A 16,338-nucleotide genomic window follows, 5' to 3' on the forward strand; every position below is an offset into this window, starting at 1 on the left:
CCAAACTGGACGAAGACAAATAAGAGATACTGTATTTAAAAGTTGCAGACAAGTAAATTTATTGATGAAGAGGACACAATTGCCAATAAAGCATTGAGTACATTCCCTAAGGAAAATAAATTGGTATGAACCAAAAATCATGAATTTATAAGTACTGTGAATTGAAACAGTAGAAACTTGTAAAGGAAGTTAATTTTGAATCATGGCAAATATGCTGGGTGGAACATGTTACTGAAATTGCTAGAATATCATTAGCAGAGCGGAACTTGTGATCAAATCCAAGATGGTGGTGCACATGCTTTGGAACTGCGATACTCACCAGGAGTCTGATGCCAGCCATGTATACAGATGAGTGACCACAGGTCTCAGGGATGCCATAGGTGGCTAGCAGGAACACATTTGGCAGTAAGGTGACACTGCTGGACAAAGTAATGAGAAGCCAGACCCCTATTTGTGGCATCTGAGTTAACCAAGTGAGTTCTACCCCTCCAAGCTGCACAGGATAGAGCCAATAAGGAGACAAGCTTCTGATAGCTCAATTGCAAACTCACTGATGCATTTAAGGTAGCTATATATGACACAATTGATCAATATCCCAAGTTTCTGAATATCTAGGATGAATTGGCCTAGGTAGAAGACTTGGTATATAAATAGAAAAATAAATAAATAAAAATTGTAGCCAAAAAATGATAGTTTGTGGCAAAAAATAAATCCTCTTATTGAACAAATGTGAAACAGTTGAAATGTGGCAAATCAATTCAATCAGATCATATCAATTGGATAGAATTGTGCTGGATATGTCTTAGTACATACTGTTTATAAATACTGCATTCTGACATCCATACTAAACAACTGGAATGGTTGTTTTAAACCTGTGTATAGATAGAGTGGCAATGAGCCATGCTGGCGTCCCAGCGTAATGACTGACTCTTGTAAAACCAGTTGGGGTTTGAGACTTCTATTGTATTAGGGAGTCTCCCCGTGGGAGAGTATGTCCGCCGGCACAGATGCTGATTGAACGGCAGACAGATGGTTTCCCTCTCTCCATGTGGATGTGAAGGAGAGAGTGTGTCTTACCGCTGTCAGGAGCTGAGTGGTAGCGCTCTGTGGGACCAATGTCTCTGCTGTCGCTGTCAAGAACTGAGTGGTAGCGCTCTGTGAGACCAATGTCTCCGCTATCTGTATCTCCACGGTCGGTTCGGGAATCTCTCTGAGGGAACAGATGTATGGAATGCAGTAAGTGGACTTAACGTCAATGCGCTTCGTCTCTCTATTCCAGAGACTTTTTCAAGTCTTGAAATTCTACCCCCTAACCCTAACCCTCCCTTAGTGGTGCCTAACCCTAACCTCCCCCCAAGTGCCTAAACCTAACCCCCCCTTCCCTGCAGCCTGAACCTAAGTCCCTCAGGGGGGTGCCTAACCCTAACCTCCCCCCGGGGGTGCCTAACCCTAACTCCCCTTCCCCTAGCCTAAACCTAAACTCCCAGGGGGGTGCCTAACCCTAAGTCCCCACTGGAGCCCCTAACCTAACCCTTCCCCCTGCGGCTGTCCATGCCTAGCTCCTGGCTTACCTTTGATCGGTAAGCCAGGTGTCGGGCTCCCGGCGTAAGTCTAATGACAGGTGTCGGGATTTCGATGCCTGTCATTAGTGCCTTGCCGGTATTAGACAGTTGGGAAGCCGACGGTCAGGAATACGTCTGTTGGCTTCCCGACTGCTTCCCAAAGAGACACTGGGCCGTATTCAAATGCCGGCGAAAAGCCGAGATCGGCGAAAAGTGCTTGCCGGTGACATAATTTCGCTAGGCAAGAACTTTTCCCCATATTCAATTCCGCTTGTACGAAAAGTCTGCGCCTTGTAACCAGCGGAAAAGATTTGCCTCTGAAAGGAGGCGGAAAAAAGTGCAGAATTGGGTGTTTGGGGTGTAAAGTTGCGTAAACACCCCTGCAGCTTTGGGACAGTCCTCCAAAAGGTGAACTGCACCAAAAAAAGTTAGAAAAATACTTTAGAACACCCCAAAAGAGTACTGTCATTTTGGGGGGGGAAAAAAAAAATCAAATTTGGGGGACAAAGTTAACAACTAGCAAAATAGACTCCAGGGAGACCCCCGAGTATGCCCCAGGTGTTTTTTTAGATTGCAGGTGCTTGTGGCTGGTGCGTTTTTTATGTTTTTGAAAACATCACTTTAGTGATTTTTAACCATGCTTGCACCCATTTTCATGTACCCCAAATTTGCAGGGACTACTTATTTTAGCAAAAAACACTGCTAAATTCTATTCTTCACCACTTGTGCAAAGACGCTAATTAGCAGCAATTGAGAGCATTTCAGCCAGTGGCGTGACTAGGGTATTTGGAGCCCAGGGCAAATTTGAAAAGGGAGCCTCCCCACCCCCATGTGCGCGCGCGTCATAAAATGGTCGTGGTCACTTAAAAATGGGGCGTGTCAACATGACACACCCCTTTATTTTCAAACTGAACATTCCTATCCATATGCACCTTAACCCCAGTAGTACCCCCAGTATGCAGTTGTGGTCCCTCTCATGCAGGCCCATAGTAGTGCCCCTTATACAGTATCCCCAGTAGTGGTCACTCTTATACAGCCCCCAATTAGGTCCCCTTACTCAGTACCTACAGTAGTGGCCCCCCCAAATGCAGTGCCCCACGTAGTGTTCCCCCTTATGCAGTGCCCCCAGTAGCAGTCCCCACAATGCAGTGCGCCCAGTAGCGGTATCCCCTTATGCAGTGCCCTTTTATATAGTGCCCCCAGCAGTAGTCCCCCCCATGCAGTTTTCCCAGTAGTGGTCCCCTTATGCAGGCACCCTGTAGTGATCCCCCCTATCTAGTGCCCCCTGTAGTGGTCCCCGCAGTGCCCCTAGCAGTAAGCCCCTTATATAGTGCCCCCAGCAGTAGTGTCCCCCCTCCCATGCAGTGCCCCCAGTAGTGGTCCCCCTGATGCAGACTCCCAGTAGTGACCCCCCCAAGTAGTAGTCCCCAGTAGAGTAGCCCCCCCAGTAGAGGTCCTCCCAATGGCACCCCCAGTAGATGTCCCCCCCAGTAGATGTCCCCCCCAGTAGTAGCCAACCCCTCCCCCGTTGTGCAGATAGGTAAGGTTTAAAAATAAATAAATATATATAAAAATATACTTACCTGATTCCACGCTGCTCCTGTCCGCGATGCCGATGGCGCTCCCGCCCTCCAGTCCACCCGGGCTGGCGCGCTCAGCATTATGGGACTGACGTCATGACGTCATGACGTCAGTCCCATTACCTACTGCAGGAGCCGGACGGAAGTCCGGCTCTTGCAGTGGGTGCTGCAGCAGTCAATGAGAGTCTATCTGACTCTCATTGGCTGCTGTTTAACACACGCATCGCCGCCAGCGCTGGCGGCGATGCGTGTGTTATGCACAGCCCGAGCCCGCCTCCTGGCGCTATTGGGCAAGCGCTCAGGGGGAGGGAACGGGCTCAGGCGTGCAGCACAGGACCGGCGCTGGAAGCCTAGCGCCGGTCCTGTGCAAATGTGTAGCGCTGACCGCACTCATTGCGGTTGGCGCTACACTGGCTATCTAGGGCGGGCGGGCCGGTACCGTGGCCGGCGGCGCCCCCCCCGCGCCGCCGGTCCAACGGCGCCCAGGGCACGAACCCCGCTCGCCCTGCCCTAGTTACGCCACTGATTTCAGCACCCCAAATACCTTCAGCAGCGCTAATCGGGGGTATTCATAGTGATCCCCTATGTCATTGCATCTTTTGGGGGGAGTCAGGCTGATTTCCCCAAATCTGACAGGACTTTTCGCCGATTTGAGTTTCACCGGGACGCGTTCTCACGTCCTTTGCAATTGAATAGGGCGAATAGCGGGTAAGAGCACGATACATTTCCGGAGGTAAAACAAGCGATGACGGCAGAAAGTCCGTCAGGCAATTGAATACGGGCCACTGTGTCCAAAGATACACTTAGGGTGGTATTCAATTAGTTTCGCGTCAACGATAAAGTTCCACCTGCCGGATTTTTCGCCTACATAGCGTCTTTTGGATGCGGAATCATGCGCATCCCCGCTATTCGCTGTATTGAATTCCAAAAGACGTGAAAACAGCAAAGTCAGAACAGGTTGGAAAGTAGTGTAAGAATCAGGGAAATTAGCCTGAACCCCTCAAAAAGATGCAGAAACATTGGGGATCAATGTAGTAGTGCCCGAATAGTCATAATAAAACTGTTTGGAGTACTTAAGCTCTTAAAATTGCCTCTAATTAGCGTCTTTGCACAAGTGGTGAAGAATGGCATAAATGGCATAAAGCAGTATTTGTTTGAGAAAACAAGTAGTCCTGGCAAATTTGGGGTACCTGAAAATGGGTGATAGCATATTTTAATGTCTCTAAAGTGAAGTTTTAATAAAAGTGAATTCCTCTGTCATAAAAGCACCTGCAATCCCCAAAACACTTTCGCCTATTACATTGCATTGACCATCTGCGTACACAAAAAGTATTTGGAATTGAATACGGAGATAAGTTTCCGACAGGCGAAAAGTCAAATGTGCCGACCTGCTGTAAATTTAAAGGGCCATACACTAGCCCTTAAGCAACGTCACAGGAAGTGACTGGGGTAGCCCTGTTTATTTAAGGAAGACTCTGGGAGCATGCCAGTGCCAGAGTATAGGCTAATTTACCATACTCCAGCGTTCCTGTGATATTCTGTTACCTGTTCCTGACCTTGGCTTCGTTTGTGATCCTAATTTCACCTGACCCCTGGCACTGCATAGGATATCTCGTTTTGACTTCTGCTATTCCCATTAAACCTGTTTACGCCTGCTCCCTGGTACCGTCTAAGTCCGTTTGGTTCTGACTTGGCCTGTCGACTAAGCTATATGTCTTCTCCACTTCATCCAGAGTTTACCAGCACCTGTATAAGAGAACCTACCCTGAGGGCCGCGACCTGTGTGTCGGATGCAACCAAGTCCATACCTTCTTGCGAGGGTCCCTGGTGAATACCGCCGGCACATTAGACTCCGCGCCTCAGGCTTAGGCCTAGCCAACTCCCTAAATACGGGCCGCATCCATAATCCGTCCGAGACTTGCAACACGTACATTGGTACAGCTGATCTCTCCACTTGAACTGTAACAGGTATCTGTGGTTTGGGTGTGTAAAAATAGAGTGGAAAGCATCCTTCAATATATTTTTATGCAGTAACAGTCTTTGGCAAGAAGAAAAGGAAGATCGTGCAAACTTTTCATTTTGGAAGTCTTTTAGAAAACCATTCAAAGCCTTTACATTTAGCACCAGATAAACTGAACAATTCTTTTTTAAGATAGGGAAGATGTGGCTCATCCATTCCTTTCTGTCAGGGTCTGCAAATTCTATTTTGCCTTGAAGTAAGGCCACCTGCAATGTGGCATCTAAACATAAACTACAATTATTTTGTAAGTTGGGCTTCTGATGAAGAAAACTAATGAAAAGTAGATTAAGACAAATTTAATAATTTTTAACAACCGAGCATCTGAGGTAATCTGAGCCCATTTATGAAAAGAACGTGACAAGTTATATGGGGGAAAGAGTACTCACTGACTGTCCTTCCTCTGCCTGGGTTGGATCAAGAGCTGAGGGATTTGTCTTGCATTCTGTGGACCTGTATGTGAAACCTAGAAACAAACATATAAATTGACGGCATATAAGAACTACTTGGCCCATCTTGTCTGCCTCAATTTTAACCTTTTGGTAACCTCAAACCCTCTCTGAGTTTTGCTGTAGTCACAGAAGCTGCTCAATCCACCTGGAGAAAGGGCTGCTTTCGGTAGCCCGGATTGGACCTCATTAATAATTTCAATGCCGAATACATTTTCATTAAAAAAAATTCCAAAACTCGATAGCTTTAGGAGGAAGGTCTGAGAGATCGGCCCCAATAAGCCAATCAGCCCTATGCAAATTAATAATATAGTTAAAGCTTTGCCCTTTAATGAGAGTTGTTCTATTAACTGACCTTTAGAAAAACAATTTCAGAAGCCACCTGGGACTCAACAGAAGAGATTGACTCACCATCTCTTTCAGCCTTGTCAAGGATATATAATAAATAGGGATGTGCACCGCACCCTGTTTTGGATCTGTATCTTCTACGTGTTTTAGATCTGAATTTGGTTTTGGCAAAACCATAATTGGTGTTTTGGTTTTGGTTTTAGATCTGTATTTTTTTCTAAAAAATTATAAAAACAGCTAAAATCATATCATTTGGGCCTATTATTGTTCCTACAGTAATATTAACCTCAATAACATTAATTTCCATTAGTTTCCAGTCAATTTTGAACACCTCACACCTCACAATATTGTTTTCATCCAGTTTTGGCCTATAATTGCCAACAAGCTAGCTGGCTGACTAAGCTAAGTGGCAGCAGAGGGGGGCACAAACATGTTGTAGTTCAACTTCAAACATGGCAAATAAGGAAACCCTTGGATTCTGGCGAAGCAAATAAAGGACTTGGTCTACAAGTCCGACATACTTAGCGGAATTGCTTCATTTCAGCTCCTCCTTCAGTTTCCCAAGCTGCTTTTCCAGCAGTCTAATGAGGGGAATTATCTGACTCAAGCTGGCAGTGTCTGAACTCACTTCACAAGTGACTACTTTGAATGGTTTCAGCACTCTGCACAACAAGGAAAGTATTTTCCACTGAGCTTGAGTAAGGTACAGTTCCCCTCCTCTTCATATGTCAAATTTCATTGTGTAGCTTTGGATGCATTTTTGCTGTTCCTCCATCAGCTGAAGCATATAAAAGGTGCAGTTCCACCTTGTAACTACCTCTTGCTTCAGCTGTTGACAGGGCAAATTCAACATTTTTTTCAGGTGCTGCAATCTTTTACATGCACCTGCCAAATGGTGAAAATGCCCAGAAATTTTGAGGGCCATGGAGAGCATCTCCTGCATGGACCTGTCATTTTTTAAAAAAAATTGTACCACCGTGTTAATAGTGTGAGCAAAACATGGGATGTGCTGGAGTTCACCCAGCTGTAATGCTCTCACAATATTGGTGGCATTGTCAGAAATCACAAATCCAGAGGAGAGTCCCAGTGGGGAAAGCCATTGTGCAATGAGTTCCCTGAGTTTTTCTAAGAGGTTGTCAGCAGTATGCCTTTTAGGGAAACTGGTTATACACAGAGTATTCTGCCTCCTAAAAAGCTGCTTTTTCTTAGATGCTGCTGCTGTTGGGTCCTCTGAAGGCATTACACCCACCCAGTGGGCTATTAAAGTCATGTAATCTTGCATTTGCCCTGTTTCACTTGTCCACATATCTGTGGTTAAGTGAACAGTGAGTACAATGGCATTTTGGAGGATATTAAGTTTTCTTTAATGTCCCTGCACGGGCTGGGAATTGCTTTTCTAGTGAATTGGAACCTAGATGGGATTTGGTAGCGGGGACAGAGGACCTCAATTAACTGTGTAAAACCCACTGCACTAATGGTGAATAACGGATGCACATCTAATACCAGCATAGATGTTATGGCATCTGTGATCTGCTGTGCAACTTGGTGACCTCTGTCATACTTGCTCCCCCTTGCAAAGGATTGTTTAACAGTCAATTGTTTTTTAGAACTATTACTAGTAATCTTCCTGGCTCCCTTCTGGGGTAAAGATCCACTCCCAGCAGCAGGTGTAGCGCTCAATGATTCTTCTAAGGAATCCAGAATAGGGGAGGACCTAGTTAGCCTTATCAAATTGGATGCAGGACTACTTCCAATCATGATTGAGGATATTGTTGAAGAAAGTGTTGGTGGTGATGATGCCAGGTGCTTGGATCCTAGATGGTTAGGGTCCCTACCTCTAATTTCTCTGGCATGACAATGGGTATAAATGGCTTGATAATTGTTGTATGAAGAATTGGATTTTTTTCATTTTCTGCCCAGGCATGTCAATGGGCTTTTCCTTATCATGGGCAACAACTGTTTCCACTGGGGCCTGATTTACACAAACAACATCCTCATCAACATCATCATCATCAGAATCCTTATAATCAACATCCTTATTAGCATTAGCTACATAAATATCCTCCTCATCCTGGTGCACTTCCATAAAAGCATCTTCAATTTTTATGTTAGCATGTTGACTTGTGCTGATCATCCCCACATTTGCAGAGGATACACAAGTGGTGGAAGGAGGTTCCTCTTTGAGTACAGTATTGGAAAGGTCAGGCTCACACATGGCACCCATTGACACACTTAGACTCTCCTCATGGATTTGTGACATTTCTGAGCACACAGTTGGTTCCTGTGCTTTAACGATTTAAATTTTTTTGAATCCTCTACATCATAAGAGGCAGAACCACTAGTCATAAATAAAGGCCAATGCCTTCGCCTTTACTTGCCACTTTAAGTGGTGAAAGGCATATTGACAATTTTATGTCATTCTGCAGCTATTTGTTTTTTTCTTTACCACTGTAGAAGATTGGTTATTTTATTTTAGATGCCCTGACTTAATCTCTGTATGCCATTGGGCATTGGCTTTAGTACTAGTATGTGGTTCCTGCTATTCTCTCAACTGATCATTCTCCATATCAACAAACATGAATGAATTGGGGTACAGAGAACACATCAATTTGTACCAATTTTAAATTATACACTGCAGTATCAATGACTTACAGTGTCACAATATTTTTTATGAATAAGGAAAGAATAACACACTGCGCTATCCCTTACAGTGTCACAATATTTTTCTGAATAAGAATAAGGCACTGCACTACCACTTACAGTGTCACAATATTTTTTATGAATAAGAAAATAATAACACAGTGAGCTATCACTTACAGTGTCACAAGATTTAGTATGAGTAAAACATTGCGCTAGCACTTACAGTGTCACAATATTTTTTAGGAATAACAATAAGACACTGCACTACCACTTACAGTTTCACAATATTTTATATGAACAAGAAAAGAATAACACACTGCACTACCACTTACATTGTTAGAAGACTTTTAATGAATAAGAATAATACACTGTGCTACCACTTATAGTGTCACAATATTTTGTATGAATAAGAAGAGAATAACACACTGCACTACCACTTACAGTGTCATAGGATTTTTTATGAATAAGAATAAGACACTGCACTACCACTTGCAGTGTTGCAATATTTTTTATGAATAAGAAAAGAATAACACACAAGATTTTTTATTAATAAAACACTGCACTACCACTTACAGTGTCAGAATATTTTTTATGAACAAGAATAACACACTACGCTATGACTTATAGTGTCACAATACGTGGATGATAAACTGTGGTCTGGCCAGCAGTGTCACCAAACAATAATAGTTTAGCTAGCACACACAAAAAAACCCTGAAAAATAGATTTAGTTTTTTATTTTTTGTGGGATGCTAATTTTGTTTAACTGTTATTTTTTTTACACTGGGGAAGAGCATCCCTGGATGAGGCAGCAGCCCCTTGATGAACAACACAGTGCCCCTTTATGGACAACAAAGCACCCATGCGGAGTGTGGATGGACCACCTGCAGAGTCACAAATACATGGATGATAAACTGCAGTCTGGCCGGCAGTGTCACCAAACAATATTTTTTTTTACACTGGGGAAGAGCACCTCTGGACTTGGCAGCAGCCCCTTTATGAACAACACAGTACCCCTTTATGGACAACAAAGCACTTGCAATTCTAGATTCATTGTGTACCAAATATTGTGCCCCTGTGGGCTGTCACATGTAAAGAAGACGGAACATACGTTCAAGGAATGTATGACAGCCCACATGTCTACAATCAGAGCATTTCCGCTATGCTGTGCGAGCGTCTGATGTCAGTCTTATTCCGGCTCAAGCCAGCACATATATCTTTGTACATCAAAGTGTTTGTGAGCATTACTACAGGAACGTAGACATTGAAGACTGCAGTGACATTAGAATGTCCTTGCTCTTAGTGGAATTAAAAAGGAAAGATGGTGAAGGACTTAAAGAAGTGCAGGACAAACATTTAAAAGAGGGAAGTAGAGGGTCTATTCATAAAGCAGTGAAAAGCCATTTATCAGTGATACCAGGGCTTTTCACTGTTTCCGCCTATTCACAGAAGGGGTTACCATAGAGAAATCTCAGATTTCTCCAATGGTGCCCAGTTGTGTGTCAGGAATGTTTCCCTCTATCAGTGGCATAAATAGGGTCTTTGGAGCCCAGGGAAAGATGAAAAACGGGGCCCTGCAAACCAACAGTAGGCATGGCCATGTGCCAAAAGGGGCGTGGTCACTGAACAATGGGGGCGTGTCAACATGACACACCACCATTTCTTGTCACTCTGGGAACATTTCTTTCCATTCCATATGCAACTTAATGCCCCCAGTAGTAGTGCCCCTTATGCAATGCCCCCAGTACAAGTGTCCCTTATGTAATGCCCCCAGCATCAGTGCCCCTTATGCAATGCCCCAGTAGCAGTGCCCCTTATGCAATGCCTCCAGTAGTAGTGCCCCTTAATATTGCATCCAGTAGTGCCCCTTATACAGTTCCCCCAGTAGTGCCCCTTATACAGTGCCCTTAATGCAGTGCCCCATTAGTTCTCCTTATACAGTGCCCCCAGTAGTGCAGTAGTAGTGCCCCTTAAACAGTGCCTCCAGTAGTGTCCCTTATACAGTGCCCCAAGTAGTGCCCAAGTAGTGCCCTTTACATATAAAACACACAGACAGACAGACTCAACAACAAACACAAAACTATAATTACCCGAATCCCGGATCTTGAGCCTGCCACCGTCCACTTCTCCCATCCTGATAGGCACTATGGGAGAGACGTCATGACGTCTCACCCTTCACCCACTGCGGGAGTCAGAAGGCAGAACTCTGGAGTGAGCTCCAGCCTCGCATTGGCCTTAGGTACAGCAGCCAATAGGACTCTGTCTGACTCTTTATTGGCTGTAGTTCTAAAGCAAACACACCACCACCGGTGATGGTGTGTTTGTTTTAGTGTGTAGTGCTGTGGACCACACTGCCCCAGACTGCACATGCCCCGCTCGTCCCCCCACATTACGCCACTGCCCCATAAACTAGGAGAGTGATTCATAGAAGCATGGAAAGCTCAGCTGTCCATTTCACTTCTACAAATGCATTTGCCATCTCAGGATGGTGTTAAAGAGCCTTCTATATGGAGAAATCCAGGGAAGACAGCTGTCTCTCTGCCTTCTCCCTGCTCCCCCCGTCTCCTGCTGCTACAGCAGCCAATCAGTGGAACCCAGGGTCAGGTCACCTCCTCCTGACTGCCTGCTGCCACAGTGCTCCCTCCCTCTACTCTGCTCTACCCGTGCGGCTGCAATAGTAAGGTGACCCGACACACCTATTAACTGCCGGTGCTCCATGCTATTTCAGGTGAGACCCAACATATGCATATGCCGGGTCACCACCTCTTAATCAGAGATGAGTGGTAAAACTGAACCGATCATCTCTACAGTGCTCCCTGCACCCTCCTCACACATCCTGCTGCTCCCCACTCCCCCCTCGAACTGTCCGCTACCTCCAGTTCCTAGGTGTTATCTTTGTGGAGTGTTTTATATTCTCACTGTGCATGCATGGATTTCCTCCCATGCTCCAAAACATACAGTACTGATAGCTTAATTGGCTTCTGGCAAAAAACGTATATGTGCTTACATGTGGTAGGGATGATAGATTGTAAGATCCACTGGGACAGGGACTGGTGAATGACTACATATTCTCTGAAACTAAATAGAAATATATATTTATTTTTCTTAAGGGCTACATGGGACATCTCTGCTTGATTGTGGACCTGTGCTGCGAAAAGTCCTTAGTGATGATATTTTGAGGGCTGGCAATCACTTCACTGTACAGTGCATCTGGAAAGTATTCACAGCGCTTTACTTTTTCCACATTTTGTTATGTTACAGCCTTATTCTAAAATGGAATAAATACATTTTTGTCCTCAAAATTCTACACACAATACCCCATAATGACAATGTGTAAAAAGTTTTTTTGAGATTTTTGCAAATTTAATAAAAAAAAAAAAAAAGAAATCACATGTACATAAGTATTCCATGAAGCTCAAAATTGAGCTCAGGTGCATCCTGTTTCCCCTGATGTTCCTACAGCTTAATTGGAGTCTACCTGTGGTAAATTCAGTTGTTTGGACATGATTTTGAAAGGCATACACCTGTCTATATAAGGTCCCAATCTTGACAGTGCATGTTACAGCACAAACCAAGCATGAAGTCCAAGGAATTGTCTGTAGACCTCCGAGACAGGATTGTCTCAAGGCACAAATCTGGGGAATGGTACAGAAAAATATCTGCTACTTTGAAGGTCCCAATGAGCACAGTGGCCTCCATCAACCATAAATGGAAGAAGTTCGGAACCACCAGGACTCTTCCTAGAGTTGGCCGGCCATCTAAACTGAGCAATCGTGGGAGAAGGGCCCTAGTCAGGGAGATGACCAAGAACTTGATGGTCACTCTGTCAGAGCTACAGCATTCCTCTGTTGAGAGAGGAGAACCTCCCAGAAGGACAACCATCTCTGCAGCAATCCATCAATCAGGCCTGTATGGTAGAGTGGCCAGACGGAAGCCACTCCTTAGTAAAAAAGCACATGGTAGCCTGCCTGGAGTTTGCCAAAATGCACCAGAAGGACTCTCAGACCATGAGAAACAACATTCTTTGGTCTGATGAGACAAATATTGAATTCTTTGGCGTCAATGCCAGGCGTTATGTTTGGAGGAAACCAGGCACCGCTCATCACCAGGCCAATACCATCCCTACAGTGAAGCATGGTGGTGGCAGCATCATGCTGTGGGGATGTTTTTCAGTGGCAGGAACTGGGAGACTAGTCAGGATAGAGGGAAAGATGAATGCAGCAATGTACAGAAACATCCTGGATGAAAACGTGCTCCATAGCGCTCTTGATCTCAGACTAGGGCGACGGTTCATCTTTCAGCAGGACAACGACCCTAAGCACACAGCCAAAATATCAAAGGAGTGGCTTCAGGACAACTCTGTGATTGTTCTTGAGTGGCCCAGCCAGAGACCAGACTTGAATCCGATTGAACATCTCTGGAGAGATCTGAAAATGGCTGTGCACCGATGCTTCCCATCCAACTTGATGGAGCTTGAAGGGTGCTGTAAAGAGGAATGGGTGAAACTGCCAAAAGATAGGTGTGCCAAGCTTATGGCATCATATTCAAAAAGACTTGAGGCTGTAATTGCTGCCAAAGGTGCATAAACAAAGTATTGAGCAAAGGCTGTGACTACTAATGTACATGTGATTTCTTAGTTTTTTTTTTTTTTTACTAAATTTGCAAAAATCTCAAAAAAACGTTTTACACGTTGTCATTATGGGGTATTGTGTGTAGAATTTTGAGAACACAAATTAAATTATTCCATTTTGGAATAAGGGTGTAACATAACAAAATGTGGAAAAAAGTGAAGCGCTGTGAATACTTTCCGGATGCACTTGTATGGTAGTGCCTATGCGTGGCTCATATACAATACCCTGTATACAATTACATGCCATTTACCTTTTCTATAATTATGGGCAATACTGTAAAAATATAGCTATCTTATCAATCTAACTGCAGCAGACTGAAGCTTACTGCACAAATCATGTCATAGTTGTACTTTAGGAATCTACTGTATCTAATAAAAGAATAGATTTGAAGTATTTTTATTTTGCCAAGCATTTTGTTTGCCTCATAGGTGACTCATACTGAACATATAGTAATATATCCTGTGATTAAAGTCCTATTTATAGATCTCAATGCATCATAGTGAGATTGTAACAATTTCTAACAATCATCACATACAATATAAGCACAGGTTTTAAAAATATTTTTAACAAAACATAATTAGGATTATTCTAATTTTACATGGTTGTTCTAAAATAATATGACTGCTTAGTCAGCTACATGTAGACCTACTGTAAATTCCCATGTTGTCTGTTTTAAGCTCTTTTGTGTTCTATACTTCTGGCATTTTTATGTAAATACATATATTTTCCACTGGCTATTTAATAAACTTTTTATTTTAATAATTCTGTATTAGAATTATTTCATTCTACCTGTTTTTACATTATAGACAGCCAAACAACATATAGTTACTGCGCAAGGTGGGAATAATTACCATTGAAATATAAAATGATATATCATGCTCTCTGATGGAACGTACAGGAGACTTGTTGAAATTAAAATCTTAGTTTAATAACTGTTAAAACACATATAAACACATATAAATTGAAACACGTAGACACATCCAATTGATATTATCGTTACAATAGTGTAACTAAAATAGTGTAACAATCCTGTGGCAGCTTGATATATTTATGAATACAGATAAATAGTAAAATTGGAAGAAATTGCTGGCATCCCAGCACTGAACCATAGGTATATCTCAATAGTGTATAGATATTACCAGTAGTGGTATATATAAGCGTGATCACACTGTTATAACACACATATGATCCTGTTAGCAGATGAACTGATTGCAATATAAGCTCCAACCATAGCAAGCAAGCCCTGACCGCTATTCATGCAGTGGCTGCTATTACTTTCCCCACAGGCAAGTCTATGATCGAAGGACATATTGTCCAGCAAGCCCTATCCGGTCATTGGTTGCTGGTTTAGCTGCTGCACCTGTTCTACTCAACCATAGTGTTCCCAGACACTTTTTGGAACACCATGGAGGTAACCCTGATTCTCTGACCATGACTGGCTTAGAATTTGTCCCTCCCACTATACGTGGGGGCGACAGATTCAGAAAGCTGTGCAAACAGGAAATTTATTGGACCTTCCAGTTAGATAATTTCTGACTGGACTAAATGAAGGATTGGAACTTAATGCTATACTACAATGTCCAGCCCTCAGCTTGATTGGAATATGTGGGTTATTTTGTCCCCCATGTCTATCATTTCCCCTTTATTCCATTTCTCCCTTTACTCTCTGTATCTATAGATCATTTATTTGCCTACCAATTGCCAGGAATGTTTATTTTAGTTTATATAGTACACTAACATATTAGAGATAGCTTTGTATTTTAAGGAATAGAATGCTTTACATTAGCTATGGTACTATAGGGTATTGTATATGTATTTTTTTTGTATATCTATATATAATCGGCACCTCAGATTAGCTGAGTTATTTTAACAATAGATCATATATCCCTATTGAATACTATCAATACTAGTGTCTGAATGACAATCTATATATGTCATAGTTTCATATAAATAACTATTGAGTGTGACTCAATAGTCACATTGTATTCATATCAGTGGCTGTCAGCGACGACTTAGGTTTTTCTTGCTGGCAGCCACTATCTGTAACTGTGGAACGCAGCGCAGTTGATGCTGCGCTCCAACAACATCATGTGGTCTGGCGTCTGACATCACCACGATGAAGGCAAGCAGCCTCTGTGATGAATATAGACACAACAGACGATTGGCAGTAACTGTTGTAGTCTGACATATGTGTACCAACCTAGCAAGAATTAGATGGCCATAATGTATCCAGAAATATGTCAGCGGGGTTATAACACATTTGGCTTTCCTCGCCGATGCTGCAATCTGCACCCATGGAACGTAGGGTAGTCTGACGCTGCGCTCAAATTATACAACGGGGTCTGATGCCAGACATGGCTGTGATGAAGGTAAATGGCTTTTGTGACCAATATAGATACAATATAAGATCGGGACAATCTACTTTTATTATTTTATTTCTATTGTGTCAAATGAACACTTGATTTTGTTATATGTTGTGTAGGTTTGCCTCATATTATGAACACTATTGCAACTACATCATGATGTTTACATATGGGATTGTGTAGTTAATTAGTGTGATTGTAAATCTCTGTGAGCAATTAAGAGCAATAGCAAGTCCTATTAAAGCTGGTTTGGCAACCATAAGGACACCTTGAAAAAGCTGCCCGGACGCAGCAAAACGCGTAGGTCTGCAAAACCTGATACCGCACTGGACACCTACCACTGGATTACAATATAATCAAGCACTGGTCTATTTAGATTCAATCCATGGCGTTTGGATTTTGAGCGCTACATTCCCAGCACATCCACCATCACAAGGTCTTGTTCCTCTGTGTTGGAAGTTCCTCAGTGTGGGACCATCGCTAATGAAGGTTATCCTTGGAACATTTCATCAAAGTGGGTAATTGAACTCAACCTACCTAATGCTGGACTTATACCAGGTGCATTATTCACCAGTTCTTTGAGCCTACTTCATATTGACCAGTGTCTCAGGGTATGACGTCACGCTGCCGCATTGCTTACTGGAAAGGTCATGTCCAGCCCAGGTCAGATCAGAGCTACAGGCATGTCGAGCCCAGCGCTGCCTGGGGCCAGACTCCAAAAGAGCTGGGCGGTGGATATGGGTACCGGTG

Source organism: Taudactylus pleione, unplaced genomic scaffold (assembly GCF_031769625.1).
Source record: "Taudactylus pleione unplaced genomic scaffold, aTauple2 ptg000093l, whole genome shotgun sequence".
NCBI lineage: Eukaryota > Metazoa > Chordata > Amphibia > Anura > Myobatrachidae > Taudactylus > Taudactylus pleione.